Below are 19,110 nucleotides of genomic sequence, written 5' to 3'. Positions count from 1 at the left end.
GGCTTCTAGTCTGAACGAAGGTAAACTTCACCAAAGTTAAATGGGAAAATACCAGTGAAACAAGCATTCAAAGCCATTTCTGAACTTTAGAAATGGCTTTGAATGCTTTAACAGTAAAACCTTTTCAATTGATTATTGAGAGGAATATACATATAAATAATACATATTTATAATATAATGTCAAGAAAACTGGTAGGGGGTTTGAGATCTATCCAGGTACACGCAGAAACAGGTGCATGAAAGCCTGAGAGAAATAAAGCAATCTTGTGTTTTGATTTATAATGATTGAGTGTTTTGATAATGATTAAGTTGAACATGTATGAATACAATAGGTAAAATGACTGTATGTAAGTAATCACTGAATGATTCTGAAGTGTACGAATCATGATCTGTAATAACATGACAACAATGAAATGATTAAGGTTTGATGATTTATAATAAGTGAAAGAGGTGATTAATGCTTATGATTAATGCTTAATGGAAATCAGCACATAGTTTTAATATTTGACGGTGTTTAAAAGTTAATCAGAGAAAAGCACATAGTTTTTAATGTTAAAAGAAAAAGGGAAAAAGCAGAAGGGGAACTTGTGAGTTCCTGCTGTCGCAAGCAGTTCTGAACAGATGGCCAGATGCACAGGATGGGTGGGGCGGTATGGTTGGCTAAGATCAACACGTTGAGGAAAGGACGGTACTTTCCATCCCAGCCAGCAGACAGGAGGGGCCGACGGGGGTTTCCGTGAAATCAGCAGATGTTCAGGAAACCACGTAAACTAACACTCAGCCATACACATACATGGCGGAGAACTGTATAAAAGCAGACGGAAAAGGAGAAGTTCTTGTTCTTTGTCTGCGGCACCGAAGTAGAGCTAACAGAAGAAGCAGATCGAGGAAACAACAGCAGACCACACCCTGGAGCCACGGAGAAAGCTGAAGCTTCGTGCCACCAAAGGGAGACAAGTTCCAATCGTCCAACCCGGGTTCCTGATTCGATCGTCGGTCTCACCTCAACCCAAACATTGCAACAGACTTGGAGAAAGGACAAAGGTCCCGGAGGGATAAAAGAATCGGGTTTTCAAAAGCAATTGAACCCTCTCTACTTTGCTTCCATTCTAAAGAGGATTTTTTCACACAAAGGATAAAGACTCAGACCAAGGTTTTCGGACGTTCCTGTTGCCAAAGATCCACCACCAACTGGGTATGAGTTGAACTCGCTTCCTAAACAGCTATCTCAGAATCTGCGACATAGGTTAGGGAAAGAGACAGGAGGGTATGATTGTACATGTTGATCTTATTATACTGCTCTTGACTTATATACAATTGATTATTGATTTGTATGTCACATATCCCTGCTTAAGCTTGCTTAATAAATTCATACTCTAAAATTCTAATGAGGTTGGTGGACATTGGAATTAATTGAGTCATTTAATCATTTTCCAGTTCTTTTAATAAAGGTAAAACTAAGGTACATGGTTCTAGTGATAAGGAGGCTTTATAATTTCCTTTGGCGAGAGTAAAATAATGACCCAGGGACTTACATCCAAGTCACTAAATTTAATCTAGCCGGTTCCAAGAGCAAGTTATATTTTAGAAAGCGAGCTACCGTTAACAGGAGTGGTTATTGGAATTACGCAGCTGTGAGGGCTACTCAGCTGACTGTTTCTTAACTGAAAAGGGTCGTAACTTCTGGATTGGAGGTAGTTAGAGCTAGATGAATCGCTTTTGACACCAGTTTAAATAGATTATCTCTTATAGATCTCTTTTAGGGTAATACCCAGGTCTCAGAGATTTTCCGGACCTGTTAGACAGAGAACTGGTCAGTAGTCAGCCCCGGAGGGTTGTGATGAAGTGGGCGGGGCTAGCTATTGCAAGATAACGGACATGGCGCCCAACGTGGGGCGGAGCCAAGTAGGCGGGCCCTAATAAACCAAGTCAGTAAAAACAGAAGTGTGATTCTGAATAGCTCACTTGGATGGTTAACTCTGAGGGAATAGAGTTAATGGTGACTGATAAGGCCGTCGGTCACAACCCTTGCAGTAACTGTATAGCATGCAGGTGAGGGAAAGCTTCTACTGAGGATAAGTGATAGTATCCAGACAGTGAAGCCAGTAGCCAACACAGCCTGGACCCATCCCTACTCAAGGGCGCAAAGAGAGGCTTTGGGGGATAGGCAACTCGAAGACAAAGACAACTATGGATGACGAAGAAAGGGGGGAACTGGATCCCCTGCAAGAGCCAGCAAAAGGACAAGGGGCAAGCAACATCAGCCGGGATGGAGAGAGTCATCAATCCCATCTTTCCCAATCCACATTATCACAATTGCCTGTATCGTTGATATTACTCGGTGATGGATTGGATTCCTGGATTGAGGTAATTAGGAGGGTTTTCTTTGAATCTCACTACACCATCAAAGAGGACATGGCACGGAACTTAATGAAGTACCTGGTGCAGACTCGGATATACTTTTGCACACAGCTTAAACATGGTCACCGACTGGGAGTCGTTAAATGCCCGGTAAAGATAACCAAGAAATCGGAGATCAGAGAATGGCTGGAATGGTTCGCTGAACTCCTTGAAGGATGGACGATTGGTGAGCTGCGGATGGTCTACAGCCCCTCCGAGAAATATGACAGCCTAGTGAAGACAGCTACATTGGCAGCGGGCATCGAAGGGATCCTGGTGAACCCTCTCGCCAGTGGGGTGCGCAAATACAAAGAATATACCGAGGTTCTGCAGAGACTTTCGGCCTTCAAAAAGACCCGAGAAAAAGAGCAGGCCCCAGACAAAGCGGAATCGGAGGTGGCTGAGGCCCCCTCTCGACTGCCCAGCAGAGCCACAACACCGACTAACCAGCCGAAGCAAGATCAGCAGGACCTGATAGACCTGACGGAAGGCGATGACGATATCCCAGCTCGACCGGGAGCATCGAGGAACGACAAGATCCCCTCTGAGCAGTCAGAAGAGGAAAATCACGAGGGATCGCTCATTGACGGTTTCGCTGAGGAACAGTTGGAGCAAGCGGCCAGGGATTGGTCCCCTCGACGGGGTCAGGAGTTCGGGTTTCATCCCCGAGTCCACAGCACGGAAAGGAGGCAGCTACTGCCACCTACGGAGACTCCAGCGGGCAGCAGCTCCGACGAGGACGAGGAGGAATCGGATGAGGAGCTATGGGACCCCGGCCGCCCTAAAAAGAAGACCCAGAAGTCGGATGTTTGGAGGAGCACCCGAGAGTTGGCCAAAATACCATCAGAGACCATCAGCTTAAGGCTGCAATCCGGGCTCGTGATTTACCAGTTTATTGGAGGAATATGGGACCTTGAAGGTGACGGGCTGATTGTGTTCACCAATGATAAATACAAGATCCACAATCGAAGGTTTCGACGCAGCCTTAAAAACCAAGCTGGGAAATATTACCAAAAAGATTCAAAGGTGTTGGAGGCTTCCTGTAGTGAAAAAACTAGAGGAGACGTAGTGATGATGAAGGGCTACAGTCTCCCTTATGGTGCCGTAATCCTGGTCCCAATTGATGTTTACAAGAAAGGAGAGAGTCTGGAGGAGTATCGGAAGAAGATGTGGCATGGACTCGAAAGGGGCCTGGTGACCGCCAGCAACGAAAGCATGAGAAGGGTGATGGTGAGCGTGCAGGGACTAAGATCGGCAGATTTGCCAGGGGACACCGCCAGGGCGGTCACAGAGAACGGAGTGGTGAACATAGCCAAGACCAACAGTCATTTCTTTGTGTTCAAAGAGGTGGTGGTGGTGGTTGACCCCCGTATGCATCGACTCCGTACGGAGCAAGGTGTACGAATGGCAACTGAAATGGAGGAGCAATGCCGCATCAGCCACCCAGCAAAGGAGATCAAGAAATATCCCTTAAAAATACCCCAGAGTGGAGTTTCAAACACCACCCAGACCAACAAGGCCAAGGTTATGGAGCCACTCAGGATAAAGCTAAGGGAAGCACCAGTCGGGCCAGAGTCCCAGGCCGCAAGATATGTCAAAGAATTCTCATTCGAGGGAAGCAGCAGTGAACTGAGGCAACCCAACACGGACAGAGTCAAGAATGAGCAGCCGACAGTCCAGAAAGAAGTAGGACCGATGAAACCAGCCAGGATTCAACCGCTGAACTCCCCCAGGAGGGAACCTCTTCGACAACAACAGTATGAGGACATCAGCGACTCGGAGGAAGGAGAAGCTGCGTGAGATCATCGTTACAGCGCAAGTGGCACGGTTCAAGAACGATTGTGGGGATTTGGGTCCAAAGTTTGTTCATCACATCGAAGGTGGGGTTCATCCACCTGTTCGGCAGTACCCGCTGAATCCGGGAGCAGTCGAGGAGATGGACAAGATAGTGAAGGAGCTGAGCGCCCTGGAAATCATCAGAGAGGAGCTCAACCCGATCACCAACAGCCCCATCCAGGCGGTGAAGAAACCTGAATCGGCTGGAGGGGGTTGGAGACCAGTTATCAACTTCAAGGCCCTGAATCGGAGAACAATAGCAAACCGAGCCAGTCTAATCAATCCCCAAGGAGCGCTGAAAACTCTTCGAGTCAAGAAGTTCAAGTCATGCATCGACCTAGCCAATGGATTTTTCTCTCTACGCCTCGCCAGACAATCGCAAGGTAAAACTGCATTCACCCACAAAGGCAAGAGCTATGTGTGGCAAAGGTTACCCCAGGGATACAAGAACTCCCCAAACGTGTTCCAGTCAGCAGTGATGGAAGTACTGGGGGACGTAGGTGCAACTGTGTACATTGATGATGTCTTTATTGCTGATGACACAGAAGAAGAACACCTACAAAGACTACAAAAAGTGGTAGAAAACCTCACCAAGGCAGGCTTGAAGCTAAACCTCAAGAAATGTCAATTTGGACAGTTCCAAGTGAATTATCTGGGTTTCCAAGTCACGTCAGACTTGGGACTCTCAGATGGGTACAGAGAAAAGCTGACGAACATTCAACCACCTCAGTCAGAGAATGACTTACAGAAGATATTAGGACTATGCAACTACGTCCGGGACCACGTACCCAATTATCAGAAGTATGCCAAACCTTTATACAAATGCCTGAGAAAGAGTGAGGAGGACGAGAAGGATGGAAAAAGACCCTGGGTTTGGACAGCAGCGAATCAACAGGACCTGGAAGAATTGAGAAAAGCCATTCAAGCAGCTGTGAGACTGGAGCCAAGAAGTTTGTCAGAAAGACTGGTGGCAGAAATCAGCTGTGAGAATGACAATGCCATGATCAAGGTGAGTAATGAAAATGGAGGCTTGGTTACCCTGTGGAGTTACACCCTGACTTCTGTTGAGAGGAAATATCCGCAGGAGGAGAAAGAGCTAGCGGTGTTAGCTCGTTACTGGGGTGTGCTGAAGGATCTAGCACAAGGACAACCAGTTAAAGTCATCACACAGAGCCAAGTCCATAAGTATCTAAGAAAAGGTACCGTGGAAAGTACTAAAGCAACTAACACACGGTGGGGAAGATGGGAAGATATCCTGCTGGACCCGGAGCTTGAGATTGGGCCAGTACAACCCACCAGTAAGAAGAAACCGCCAGAGACATCTGAGAAGCCAAAACAACCAGAATGGACAATCTACACCGATGGATCCAGAAAGGGGTCCGACCAGTCGGCATACTGGGGATTTATTTTGAAGCAAGACGGCAAGGAAAAATGCCGTCAGAAAGGAAAAGCTCCCGGTAGTGCTCAAGCCGGAGAAGTAACGGCCGTACTGGAAGGATTGCTGGAACTGGTGAAAAGGAAAATCAAGAATGCCAGGTTAGTAACCGACAGTTACTACTGCGCTCAAGCCCTTAGAGAAGACTTGGCCATTTGGGAAGAAAATGGTTTCGAGACAGCGAAGGGCAAGCCAGTGGCACACAGAGACTTGTGGAAAAAGATTGCTGAGCTAAAACTACAATTGGAAATAGATGTTGAGCATCAAAAAGCACACACGCATGAGGGAGCTCATTGGCGTGGGAATGATGAAGTGGACTGTTATGTCCAGCAAAGAAAGATCGTCTTTGTCGGTACCGAGAAGTGGGACAGCACTCCCAGAGGACGGGAGGTCCCAGAAGAGTACGTGGTTGAGGTCGTGCGGAGTGTGCATGAGGCCCTTGGACATGCAGGCGTACGACCTACCCGTAAGGAGCTGGAGGAGCAGGATCTTTGGATCCCAGTGAAACAAGTCCAACGCGTGCTAAGGGACTGTGAAGTATGTGGACAATACAACGCAGGGCGCCGAGGGCAGCGGATGGAGGGGCTATCCATCAAAAGCACGGTCCCCTGGGGTTCAGTCTGCATGGATGTTGCAGGCCCCATGGGGATAACAGGAAGAAGAGGTGAGAAGTACCTCTTAGTGCTGGTGGATTCTATGTCGGGGTTTGTAACTACAAAAGCAGCCAGGAAAGCAAACGGCAATAGTGTTGTCGGCATGCTGGAACAAGTATGCAGTGCTCTGGGAATCCCGAAAGAGCTGCGCACGGATAATGGGACTCATTTCCGTAATTCACAGGTTGACCAATGGTGTCAGAAGTTTGGAGTAATGCGAGTTTACTCTCCACCCTATACCCCACAAGCTAACGGAGTGGTGGAACGAGCCATAGGGTTAGTGAAAAGCTGGATAGCTAAAAATGCTAACACCAACAGTTGGAGCACACAGGCGGTGGAAATAGGGCAGGCCCTGAACGACAGAAGCAGAGCCGAGAGGCCCGCCCCTGCAATGGAGCTCAACCAACGGCCGTTCACCACGAAGGAAGTGGGGCGGAGCTCCAGCGACAAAAAGGAGAAGCTGACGCCCAGAGTGCCATTCCGAGAGGGACAGCGCGTATGGGTCAAAGCAAGAGAGCAACCTGTAAATGCAGCAGTAAAACCCAAGTTTGAGACCACTGACATCGTCAAGCAAGTACTGGATAGGAACACAGTATTGCTGAAAAGAAGAGGGATTCAAGGAGTTGAGCAGCTCAAGCCAGTTCCTGACTAAAGTGAAACAGAAGCCGGTGAAATGGCCAGTGAATCATGTACCATTCCACCCTATATCGGACTGGCCACCGTGAAAGGGGTGGTTATAATTAGAAGAACACCTTCAGGGATTTGGGCAGGACGAGCCCTGAAGAAATTGGATTGGGCTAAAAAGGGAGTCCTGTCAGAGGAGCGAGAGATGCTGTTGTGGGCAAGAGCTAAAAGTCGCTGTCCGGTTTGTTTAGTAAACAACCCACTCCCCATCACCTGGGAGGGACCGGGCCGTGAGAAACCCAGGCAACAAGGAGCCACCGCAGAGATACTACAACATCTCCGCGTCTCTCCGGTTACGGTTTTGAACAACACCATCTGTGGGAACTGCCGGGTAGGTTACCTGCCCCGACTTCAGTTGGAGACCCAATGGAGCTGGCAGAATGAAGAACCAAAAAGCTGTTATTGCGTCTGGGATGGGGACGATCTCCATCACTGTTCTACTTGCGAAGACCAGCTGGGGAGAGGAGAACTGACTTTGACAGGTCAGGCTGAGGGATGGCAGGTGACGAGGTTTTACAGCTCGCTGCGATATTACAGAACATATGGACAAGTACAACTAAATCACGGGAGCCCCATACCGATAATATTACCGGGACCTTCAGCTCCCCCAAACACCCCAGAAGAAGCGGATCCATGGGTGTGGAGGAGGGAAGAAGGGCCCCATGATGTCCTGTGGGATTCTGTTCATGCTGCCTGGCCGTATGAAGCTGCCGGAACATCCCTGTCATTTCCACCATTGAACACCAGCCACTCCCCTGTGATCTTCCGGGTACATCGGCCTCACGCGTACCAACCATCAGCTGAGGGGCTAAGTGCACTCCCAGATGACACCAGAGACCAAGCCGTTAATGGGGGTTGGACAGGCCCCTGGGAGCTGACCACATGGGCACATCTGATTTTGGAAGTCATCAATGACTGCACAATTCCTGTGGTGGATTTACCGGACGTGCCAAGGGAAGATGGAGTACGCTGCTCAGATATGTATTACTACACCACTGAGGTGGACGGGTGGGGCAGCAATGCGGTAAGACCTAAGGAAAAGTCTTGCCTGTACTGGATAACAGCGGAGTCCCAGTTTCGGGATGGAGTTTTCCAACACCCAGGAGGCGTGGCCCACAGAGCGGGTACGCCCTCTGATCCTAGCACCTCCTGCCAGATTCAGCTGTCAGTGCGCATGATCACCGTTCCCTTTAAAGGAATCTACTCCGTCGGAGCAGCCATCAAAGTGGTGCCAGACGAGCAGAATTACGCCACCGTGTCCTACACCGAACCGGAGCCTCCTAAGAAGAAACCCAAGACCCACGCCTGGCAGAAGCTCGCTTCAGCATTTCCATGGAGGAAGAAGAACCAAGACTAACGGATAAACCGGAAGGGGGAAAACGAGTCGCCAAGTCCCAACGTCAGTCGAAACTCACAAGACGGAAAGGTACAAGGGTTTTTGTAACTAAAATATTCAAAGTAGGAGCTGGAGTCTCGTCGGGACTATCAGATAAAGGTCCGTTTCTAAGACTCCCTACTACCTCTATACTACTTGATATGCCGAGAGAAGATTTCACTCCTTCCAATCCGCTCACCGAAGCATATTTTCTCAAGTATCTCATATATCTTCGACCCACTAATTTCCAGTGTACAAAACAGGTGGGGGAAAGTGAAGAGTACACGTCACCCCCTCCAACGAAGCCACATTTATTCATCCCTACCGCACCGCCTGCTTGGCAAGGACGAGGGTCCAGTAACACGATCCATTATGCATCAATTTCACCTATGTGCCCGAGATCTCTGCCATGGACCTTTAATACGGTGTATCTCAGGGTACAGGGGATCGAACTACGGATACGGTGGGGTCCCCATTACCTTGAACCACTGCAGGGACTGTATTGTGAGATTTCACTTAATGACATGATTATTTGGACCACATCACCAAGTATGGCAAAAACCATAGTAAGGAGGGAAATGAATCCAGAATGTTATATATTTAATAACACCAGGCTTCCATTGAAATTGGAAATAGACAGGGTCTACCCCAATCCACCACACCAGAGGATTTTTACCCCGTCAACCTGGGGGTACCGCACCAGACTAACTTTGCATGGACAACCTTTGTACACCTACATCTCAGTACCCGCCCCAATAGGGTACAATCACGAATCTTGGTATGACCAGGCGTTGAAAAACGGCACCGCCCAAGGCCCGTTTCCTCGGCCGCACTATTGGAGGGTGTTCCACTGGAAGTGGGTGTGGAGGGGGTTGGAGCCCGACTTACCCTACCCCTCTCCTATATTTACAGCCTTGCAACAAAGAAGAGCCACCAGACGGGTTGCGAAGAACCCTGCTCACCAAGGCTGCATCAAGGCTTTAAGAAAAATTTGTACAACGCCTGATGCACCGGATCCCAGAGAATCACTAATCTGGCCAGGATGGATGCCATCGGCATGAGGCGCAAGCCTACAGACCAGGGTTGGCTGGACTCAACATCGGATTCGGACAGCTCTACTGACACTGACGATGACTCGGACACCTCTAACGAACCATTGCTACGGAAAACGACTACGATAACAGGAAAATCCCTTTGCCTGAAAGGGCTGCTTACGCTTCTTGCTCTGCTATTTGCTGCTGCTGTTCTCGCTACGATCTTCTACTTCATCGGAGTTGGACCGTGGTACCTTACGCATACAAAGGTCACTTATGGACATTCCAAGTATGCCACCTTCAACTGCTGGAATACAAGCACCACGGCTATTTTTATGCCATGGGACAACGAAACTTCTGCCCAGAATCGAACCGGATTATTCGCCAAAGAAAACGGCAAAAAGTATGTGGAAAGCCGAGCCTACAAACTGAACGACTCCTCCCTAGACGACCTCCTGAATCGGACCTGGGAGATCAACGCCTATGACTTCCTCGACACCGGAGCACTCTGCTGGATACGGGTTCTACAACACAAGGAACGACGGACCGTCAGGTGTAACTGGATTCATCCGGATCGAGGATTTCCAGAATGGCATTGCAACATGGCTTGTCGACCACTACTACTGTTGCCGAACCAGGGGTACTGGGATACCGAAGTTATATACCCGGCCCCGCACAGGTCCTCAGGCTGTCGAACCTGGCTCCCACGAGGGGAGTTTTGGGGAGACTATCACCTAAATTGCAGAGAAGATGCCAACATCACAGAGCGAGCGCAGGTTAACAGCACCTCCCGGAACGACTTTCTCGATTGGGCAACGAGGCCGCCCCCCAACGACAGTTTGACTAACATTACGGCCTTCCTGATTCGACAAGGTCCAACACGGTTTATGTACCAATCTGACCAGCAATGTTGTTATAGGAACCACTTTAGGTGGTTAAATGCCTGCCTCTGGAATAAGTTCGTCAAATGCAAGGGCCAAAATTACATTGTTACAGCTGTAGAAGAATACCGGTCGGATTTCTGGCACTCTGTACGATCAATACGGACAGAAATTGAAACCTGGCTAAATAACACATTCCCATGGACGTACATAGCCAAAGACCAAACGTTCTTTGAGGGAGACTTCCCCGAGGGAGCGGTTCGCTCTCCTGCTGGGTTAGAGGACTTTCACATTGCCAATTTACGTACACAACCCCTTCCAACTCCTGATGACCTTCTGAACGCTCCTAAAGGCGACTTTGCAAAAATTGACAAATGTGTTGCACAAAGTATCTTTGACAGCCTTAACAACACTTGCTGGGTGAAAACCCACTCGTCACCACGATGTGACCTTGTACAAACTAGCAAGACCTTCTATTCCACCTGGAGGTATCACTGTCCTAGTCCTGACGTCCTTCCGACCGCTAAATGGGCTTTACGGGCCTGGTATGAGGATTATTCTCGGAATTGGGACTGGGAATGTTGGGGACTTCAGCAAAAAGAACTTCAAGCCTGGGTTATACCCTGTCTCCGTCAGACTACCAATTATTGGATCAAGTACCAATACCTCGCCACAGTCTATTCTAAGGACCGTATGATTTGGCCTGGGGTTTTTTGGAGACCTGAAAACTACGTAAACCCAAGACCTTGGCGCATGACTTGTAAAAATAACACAAGAAACATCCCCGAATGCGTGATTGGTTTGGCTAGAAGACCCTGCCAAACGGTTCGAGGTTGGGAACGCTACTGCGCACAGCACTATGCAGATGAGTATGACACTCACTCTTCAGAAGTTACTTGGCGCAAAATCAATGGCACATGGCGGAGGGCTATTGTGAGCGGAAAGACCTGTACCGACGCAATCCTAGGTTACCACCTCCAGAAGCGCAAGAGTATTCTGGGTCTGCCAGTTCCCTTCATCCCAAACCCCCTTATAGCCATCGCCGAAGGACATGCTTTCCGAAAGAGTATATGTGATGGGAAAGTAGACCCCGGGTTTGACTGGATTGGACCTAATCTTTTGTATTCCAACCTCACCTGCACAATCTCTAAGGAGATTTGGCAGAAATGTGGCGAAGGAGCGGACCAACACGACTGTTTCTGGTATGAAACTATGGGAGCAACCATCGTGACCGCAATCACCGAGGTTGTCGAAGAGGCTGCTAGTGTGGTGGAAGGGGGCCTCCACATTGTTGAGCAATGGCTGCTGAGTGCGCTGAGTATGCTGTGGCCATACATCTTGGGCCTACTGGGAGTGGCCGTGGCTTTAATCGTCGGCAAAGTTGTTCTGGAGGTGTGGCTGAAAGCACTTTGTCGTTGCAAAAAGAGGGAGTACCAGCCCCTCCCCCCGAAGGAGGAGCCTGCTTCTGCATAAAAGAGAGCTGCCGTGTGCCTGCGAGCCATTCAATCCTCGCTGCAGCTGCCGACAACACCGGAACCAAAAGAACCACCATCGGACATCATGGAATCTAACTCTTCAACCAACACATCGAACCCCAACTCACTTTTTGCTCCCATTCAAGTGAGTACCCTCGAGCACTTAGGGGTTACCCTGGCCTGGGTACTCTACTGCCACACTGGTTCCTGGCCCAGGGAACATCCTATGAGGATCTTCGTTGCGCTTCAAGGATATGTGAAGCTTATCCTACGACCCATCATCCTCCAGAAATGGGGGTTAGCTTCATCCCTCTTCGCTTGTTACCTGATGGGCCGTACCCGCATCAACTGGCGCAGGGGCGTTGTGGTCTGCCTATGGCTCGTCACCGACACCACAGCCCTGATACTGGAGTTGGTCCTTGGGGGCCGTCAAGCCACTCGAACCGCCCCTCTTAAGATCCTCACAGCTATTCTAGAAGGGCTCTTCGCAGTATCTATCCTCGTCTACCTAGCGCGCCAAGCCTTGTCCATCAAAGGTCGGGGCAGGCGCATATGGCTGCAAAAGTGGATAGTTCTGGCTCTTTGGGCAACGGTTTGGGGGATCTTGGTGGTCCTTTACTGGCTCCAGGAGACCTCAGACCTGGCCACCGTTGTATGGATGATGACCTATGCTGCAATATTCCATGATTCAGCTCATGTCTATGATCGGGGCGAACCAGCTCCCGATCACGATATTCCGGTTCCTGTGATTAATTCTCCCTGGCTGGCAGCCCAAGCAGGCACACGAGCTTAAACCAGCTACTCTCTCCGCTTTTGCATTTGCATATTCGTTGTGTTATTATTATTAATCCGAAACCCCTAATCGTGAAGTTACCTAGGTTGCTGTTTCTTCTCAGGCACCAACCTGCTGTGTGGGATGTGGGATCGCCGCAGAGTCCTATGGATTCATATGGGTTGCATCGTCCTCCCGCTGGTGTCACCGTTGCGTGAGCAGCCGTATCACCGATGTAACGGCAATTCTCTGCGCCACAGGGCAAGGAGATTTGCCTTACATAGCGGCTTCCACATCTCGATTCCTGGAACGGGTGCACAAAATCGTGTGGACCTCTGCCTTTGGCCAAGAACACGACGACCTTACAACATCTCCAATGCACACGGGACTCCTGCTGCCCGTGATTCAGAAGTTATGGGAACACCAGCTTACTCGACAATGCCTGCCAACTCTACACCTTCTCGATGGACGAGTTGTGGCAGTAGGCGAGTACCTTCCACCAGCGTGTCCCATGTCGCCGGATATGTTTATCGATGTCGGATGCCAAACCAGCAGTGCGACTAACAGAAAAGGTACCCAAACTGAGATTCTCAGTTCATCTCACCAAGCGTGCCAGACAGAAGACACCCTCTTCGTGTCATCTCCTTCACCAGATCCGCCTTCAACCGATATGGATTTTCAGGATCTACTGACTGAGTTGGAGGGATACTGTAACAACCCACCGACACTGCCAGACTCTGAGATGGATCTGTCTTCGCTTCTGCAGTCTTCCCTGGAGGACATTAGCCCTCCCGGATCAGCAGGATCTCCACTTCCTCCACAGTTGGACGCCGAGTGCTGGATTTCTCCGCCGTCCAATCTGACGGAGTATGAGGTTGTGGATACCTGGACACCATCATCATCTCCGGTTGTCTGCTACGAACAGGACATCTTGACTGCTGATTGCGGTGATGGACTTGACCTCTTTTGACTTCGGACTTTGTGTTTTCTGCGTAGCACCGTCTGATCTCAAGGAGGGGGTGTCAAGAAAACTGGTAGGGGGTTTGAGATCCCCCTACCAACAGACTTGGAGAAAGGACAAAGGTCCCGGAGGGATAAAAGAATCGGGTTTTCAAAAGCAATTGAACCCTCTCTACTTTGCTTCCATTCTAAAGAGGATTTTTTCACACAAAGGATAAAGACTCAGACCAAGGTTTTCGGACATTCCTGTTGCCAAAGATCCACCACCAACTGGGTATGAGTTGAACTCGCTTCCTAAACAGCTATCTCAGAATCTGCGACATAGGTTAGGGAAAGAGACAGGAGGGTATGATTGTACATGTTGATCTTATTATACTGCTCTTGACTTATATACAATTGATTATTGATTTGTATGTCACATATCCCTGCTTAAGCTTGCTTAATAAATTCTTACTCTAAAATTCTAATGAGGTTGGTGGACATTGGAATTAATTGAGTCATTTAATCATTTTCCAGTTCTTTTAATAAAGGTAAAACTAAGGTACATGGTTCTAGTGATAAGGAGGCTTTATAATTTCCTTTGGCGAGAGTAAAATAATGACCCAGGGACTTACATCCAAGTCACTAAATTTAATCTAGCCGGTTCCAAGAGCAAGTTATATTTTAGAAAGCGAGCTACCGTTAACAGGAGTGGTTATTGGAATTACGCAGCTGTGAGGGCTACTCAGCTGACTGTTCCTTAACTGAAAAGGGTCGTAACTTCTGGATTGGAGGTAGTTAGAGCTAGACGAATCGCTTTCGACACCAGTTTAAATAGATTATCTCTTATAGATCTCTTTTAGGGTAATACCCAGGTCTCAGAGATTTTCCGGACCTGTTAGACAGAGAACTGGTCAGTAGTCAGCCCCGGAGGGTTGTGATGAAGTGGGCGGGGCTAGCTATTGCAAGATAACGGACAATAAATAAAATAATACTTTTCATATCACAAAAGAAAAACTGATTTTTAAAAACTCCTTCACTTTGTTATATCTGGATAACAAACTGCTTCATTTCCTGTCTGTAGAATGGAAATCAGTTTAAAATGAAAATCCTTCCTGCAGTGGGACTTTACTGGTTTCCAATTTTGCCTGCTTCATGTTTGTGAGAGTCTATTGATACTGAATGAGCCATAAACTGGACAGAAAACAATGTGACATCTTGCTGTCAGGACATTTAGAGAAACCGAAAATGACTTTATCAACAATTACGGTAAGCTTTACTAAGTAATTTACTAAGTAATTTGACACCGACTGAAACTTCCTTCTTCTGCTCACTGACTGACACCAAGTTGCCTTTTGTCTGAAATTCTCCAACTGGAAGATCCAGATTTTCTCTTAACTCTGGTGTAGATAAGGCCGTCACATTCCTCGCAGACTACTTACTGGAAGAGCTCAAAGTTTTCAAAGATGACAAACTGACAAACACCACAAGCATTCAAGGAAACTTCAGAGAAGTGATCTGAAAGACCTGCTGGATCTCTGCTGTACAACGACACAGATGCTCTTTTGACGGCTCTGTGTTTTACGAATCAGGCGTGTTTCTTTCATTTAACTGATCAATAGCCGTTCAATTAAAACTGATGCTGCTAACATGTTGAAACTAGGCCTGATAGCAAATTTTGCTGAGCGATTAATTGTCTTAAAAATTATTGCGATAAACGATAATATTGTTTGAAGACCTTTTTACACTGATTTAATGGAAATGACGTAATAATGCATGGAACTTCCTGTCAAAGATAGATACACTTTATTTTCAAAAGAATATTTAACACTGGAACTGATAAACAAAATAAACAAAACAACTAAAAACAAAAATAAAATGGATTCTCAGTCTCCATTAACAAAAAATGTACTTGAATAAAACCTAAACAACATAAAGCCAAAGTGGAAATAAATACTGCATTCAACCTAAAGAGTGCAGATTATGAAGTCTGTATATTATGTTGCCCTTCAGTAATAATTAGATTTAAATAGAGAAAATGGGCACATCGACTACCTGATGCAATAGTTCACACTACATGATTTTTTTGCCCAAATTTTCCCCTTATGACAATCTTAGAACGTCCGAGGTTCTAAGATTATCGCTTACGATTTTATAACCGGTCATCCTGTAGTGTGTGGTGTGTTATGGTAGATCTGGTGGCCCTCCGATTCAAATCAGTGGTTTTCCCCGACTGGGAGCTTAAGGCAGCCTGTTGAATGTGACAGGCAGCCAATCAGAAAGCGTGGATTCCCCTCCAATTACGGAGGGGAATCCCAAACAGCTGACATGACGCAACCTGAAGCCCAGCAGACATCGGAGATGATATGTGGAAACAATATTAATGTTTATTCAACATGCAAAGAATATAGAAATGACAAGAGGAGGAGTTGGAGCGAAATTACTACCGCAGTTTATAAACCCGGTAACTTTTCAGCTGTTCTTGTTAACGTGATGTTAATTGATTCTAATGATTTTCATTCAGTCAGGACTTTACGCTGACACTAGCCACATGCATTGCAGGTAGATTGTAGTAAAGCATTAATTAATGCCTGGTTTTAAAATTAGTTCACTGAACTTGTAGCCATTATTTTGTGCCAATAGTTGGACACCACACGGCAGGAACGAACCCGATCGAACCGTTATACCTAGGATTTCTGTCGGCTAATGTGTGGTCTGTCAGGTTTTAAAAATGGACCGCCGACAGCTCTAAGATTGTGTCGTGTGCGCTGGGCTTTACACTAAGGAAATGAGGAAGGGAGTGGAGAGCACCGGAGTCGTTCGGTGTCATTAATAGAAAGAGAAAAAAGCCGGAAGAGAGATAATGCCGATAATTAAAATTAGGTCGATAGTTTTAATTTATCTTAGATTAATTGATTTATCGTTTATCGCAACAGGCCTAGTTGCAACCAACCCTGGGCTTCACGGCGGTCGCTGTATGTTGTGTCTCGTCTTAGCTAAACGTTTAACCAAACAACTAATCAGTACACTCAGTGGTCATTTATGTCGCCACATTATGAAATTAAGTTAGAATAAACGCTTATATAGAAATATAATAAATAAAAGATTGAAAATGGGAGCAATAATAAATCTATTTCTATTATTTTTATAGAATATTGGTTATTTAAACTTTTGTATTACATTCTTTCTTTGATTCTCTTGTGTTTCATTTTGATATTGATATTATAGAATTACCATAATTATAATATAGTGACAATTGTAACTTAGTTTTTACTACATTTTTAAATTTTATCATCAATAACATGTAATTTAGTGTTTCATCTTTATTTGTCCTATGGTTAGATTACTTTCCAGTTGTAGAATTTCAGATTAAAATAAAGTGTAATTAATTTTACTTACTTTCATTTTATGACCACATTAAAGATTATTGAAAAACCACAGACTCAGAACCGTGTTGGTTCTGTTGGACCTCAGTGCAACTTGTTACGCTGTTGACCATGACATACTTCTGATGTGACTGGAGAGTTCCAGTACTCTGCTCCAGTACTGGACTGGTTCCAGTCTGACCTAAAGAACAGGAGTTTCTTAGGTAATTATTCATCAGAGCGGACAGAAGTCACATGTGGGGAACCCCAGGGCTCAATCCTAGGACCCCTCCTATTTATTATTGATATGCTCCCACTGGCTCAGGTAACAACAGAAAATACGATTAGCTACCATAACTACACAGATGACACACAGCCCTACATCACGATGTCACCAGATGACCTTTGACCCCATCCAATCACCAAACAGATGCTTACAACAGATCAATGTGTGGATGAGCCAAAACTTTCTCCAGCTGAACAGAAACAAAACTGAATTCATTATCTATGGACCTAAAGAGGAGCAATCTACAAACTAGATGATAACCAGAGATCAGGCTGAACTCCGGGAGTAGTGATGGACTCTGACCTGAACCTCCAGAGCCACATAAAGACAGTTACAAAGTCGGCCTTCTATCACCTGAAAAAAATTTCCAGGTTTAAAGTACTAATGTCTCAGCTAGATCTAAAGAAACTCATCCATGCATTTATCTTCAGCTGCATTGATTGCTGCAACAATGTCTTCACAGGTCTGCCTAAAAAAATTTTTTTAAATCAGTAGTCCAGCTGCAGCTAATCCAGAACGCTGCTGTTGGAGTTCTGATTAAAACCAGGAAAGTAGAACATATAATACCAGTTCTAAAGTTCTTTGCTGGCTCCCTGTAGCTCAGACAACAGATTTTAAGAGTAATTAGTAGTTAGCTTATAAATTGCTGAATGGCTTAGCATAAAATACATCAAAGTTCAGTTGTTGCATCAACTTTCCAGACCCCTCAGGTCTTCTAGTTCTGGTTCTGGTTTGCTCTGCATCCCCTGAACCAGAACCAAACACAGAAAAGCAGCATTCAGCTTCTATCCTCTTATCTGGAAGAAACTTTTTAAAAAACCTGAGTTCCTTTAAATCAGGGCTAAAAAAATCCACCTGATTAGAGTTACCTTTGAATAATAACTGGAACATTGATTAATATGGTCTTAACTGTAACATTACTTCTTCTTTATGCCAGTGTAATGTTTTCCTGTTTGTTCATTATGTTATTTTCATGTGCAGCCCTTTGAAATGCCTTGTTGCTAAAGTGTGCTTAAATAAACCAGACTTACTGAATTATGATTAAATATGAAAGTAAATCATCAGAATAGAATCTAACATAACTGGATTAGACGGGTTTATGTTGATTTATTTCTTCAGTTAATGAAAGGCTCAAGTGTTTTTAGAAGACACACAACATCCGTATGTTGGCAAAGTTCCTGCATAACTTTGTTATTAAGTTAATTAAGTTAATTGATGCTCATAAAAACACCGTAAATCCAATTACGGAGGAGAATCCCAAACAGCTGACACGACGCAACCCGAAGTACAGCAGACATTGGAGATGATATGTGGAAACAACATTAATGTTTATTCAACATGCAAAGAATATAGAAATGACAAGAGGAGGAGTTGGAGCGAAATTGCTACCGCAGTTTATAAACCCGGTAACTTTTCAGCTGTTCTTCATTAACGTGACATAAATAGGTTCTAATGATTTTCATTCAGTCAGGACTTTACGCTGACACTAGCCACATGCATTGCAGGTAGATTGTAGTAAAGCATTGATTAATGCCTGGTTTTAAAATTAGTTCACTGAACTTGTAGCCATTATTTTGTGCCCATTGTTGGACACCACACGGCAGGACCGAACCCGATCGAACCGTTATACCTAGGATTTCTGTCGGCTAATGTGTGGTCTGTCAGGGTTTGAAAATGGGCCGACAATCGGCTGGCAGCTCTAAGATCGTGTCGTCTGCGCTGGGCTTTACACTAAGGAAATGAGGAAGGAGGGTCAGTGGAGAGCACCGGAGTCGTTCGGTGTCATTAATAGAAAGAGAAAACAATAATGCCGATAATTAAAATGAGGTCGATAGTTTTAATTTATCGTACGATTAATTGATTTATCGTTTATCGCAACAGGCCTAGTTGCAACCAACCCTGGGCTTCACGGCGGTCGCTGTATGTTGTGTCTCGTCTTAGCTAAACGTTTAACCAAACAACTAATCAGTACACT

At 46.1% G+C, this 19,110-nt stretch overlaps 1 long non-coding RNA gene across 1 annotated transcript in view; it reads right to left on the bottom strand.

Annotated features, from left to right (window-relative positions):
• The window catches only part of LOC114160080 (uncharacterized), a 51,410-nt gene that overhangs the window by 4,150 nt on the left and 28,150 nt on the right, over positions 1-19,110 (bottom strand). The gene's annotated exons all lie outside the window — the stretch shown is intronic.

The sequence above is a fragment of the Xiphophorus couchianus genome, chromosome 16 (genome assembly GCF_001444195.1).
Source record: "Xiphophorus couchianus chromosome 16, X_couchianus-1.0, whole genome shotgun sequence".
NCBI classification, from domain to species: Eukaryota; Metazoa; Chordata; class Actinopteri; order Cyprinodontiformes; family Poeciliidae; genus Xiphophorus; species Xiphophorus couchianus.
The sequence above is the reverse complement of the archived record's forward strand: the minus strand, read 5'-3'. Positions and strand labels throughout refer to the sequence as shown.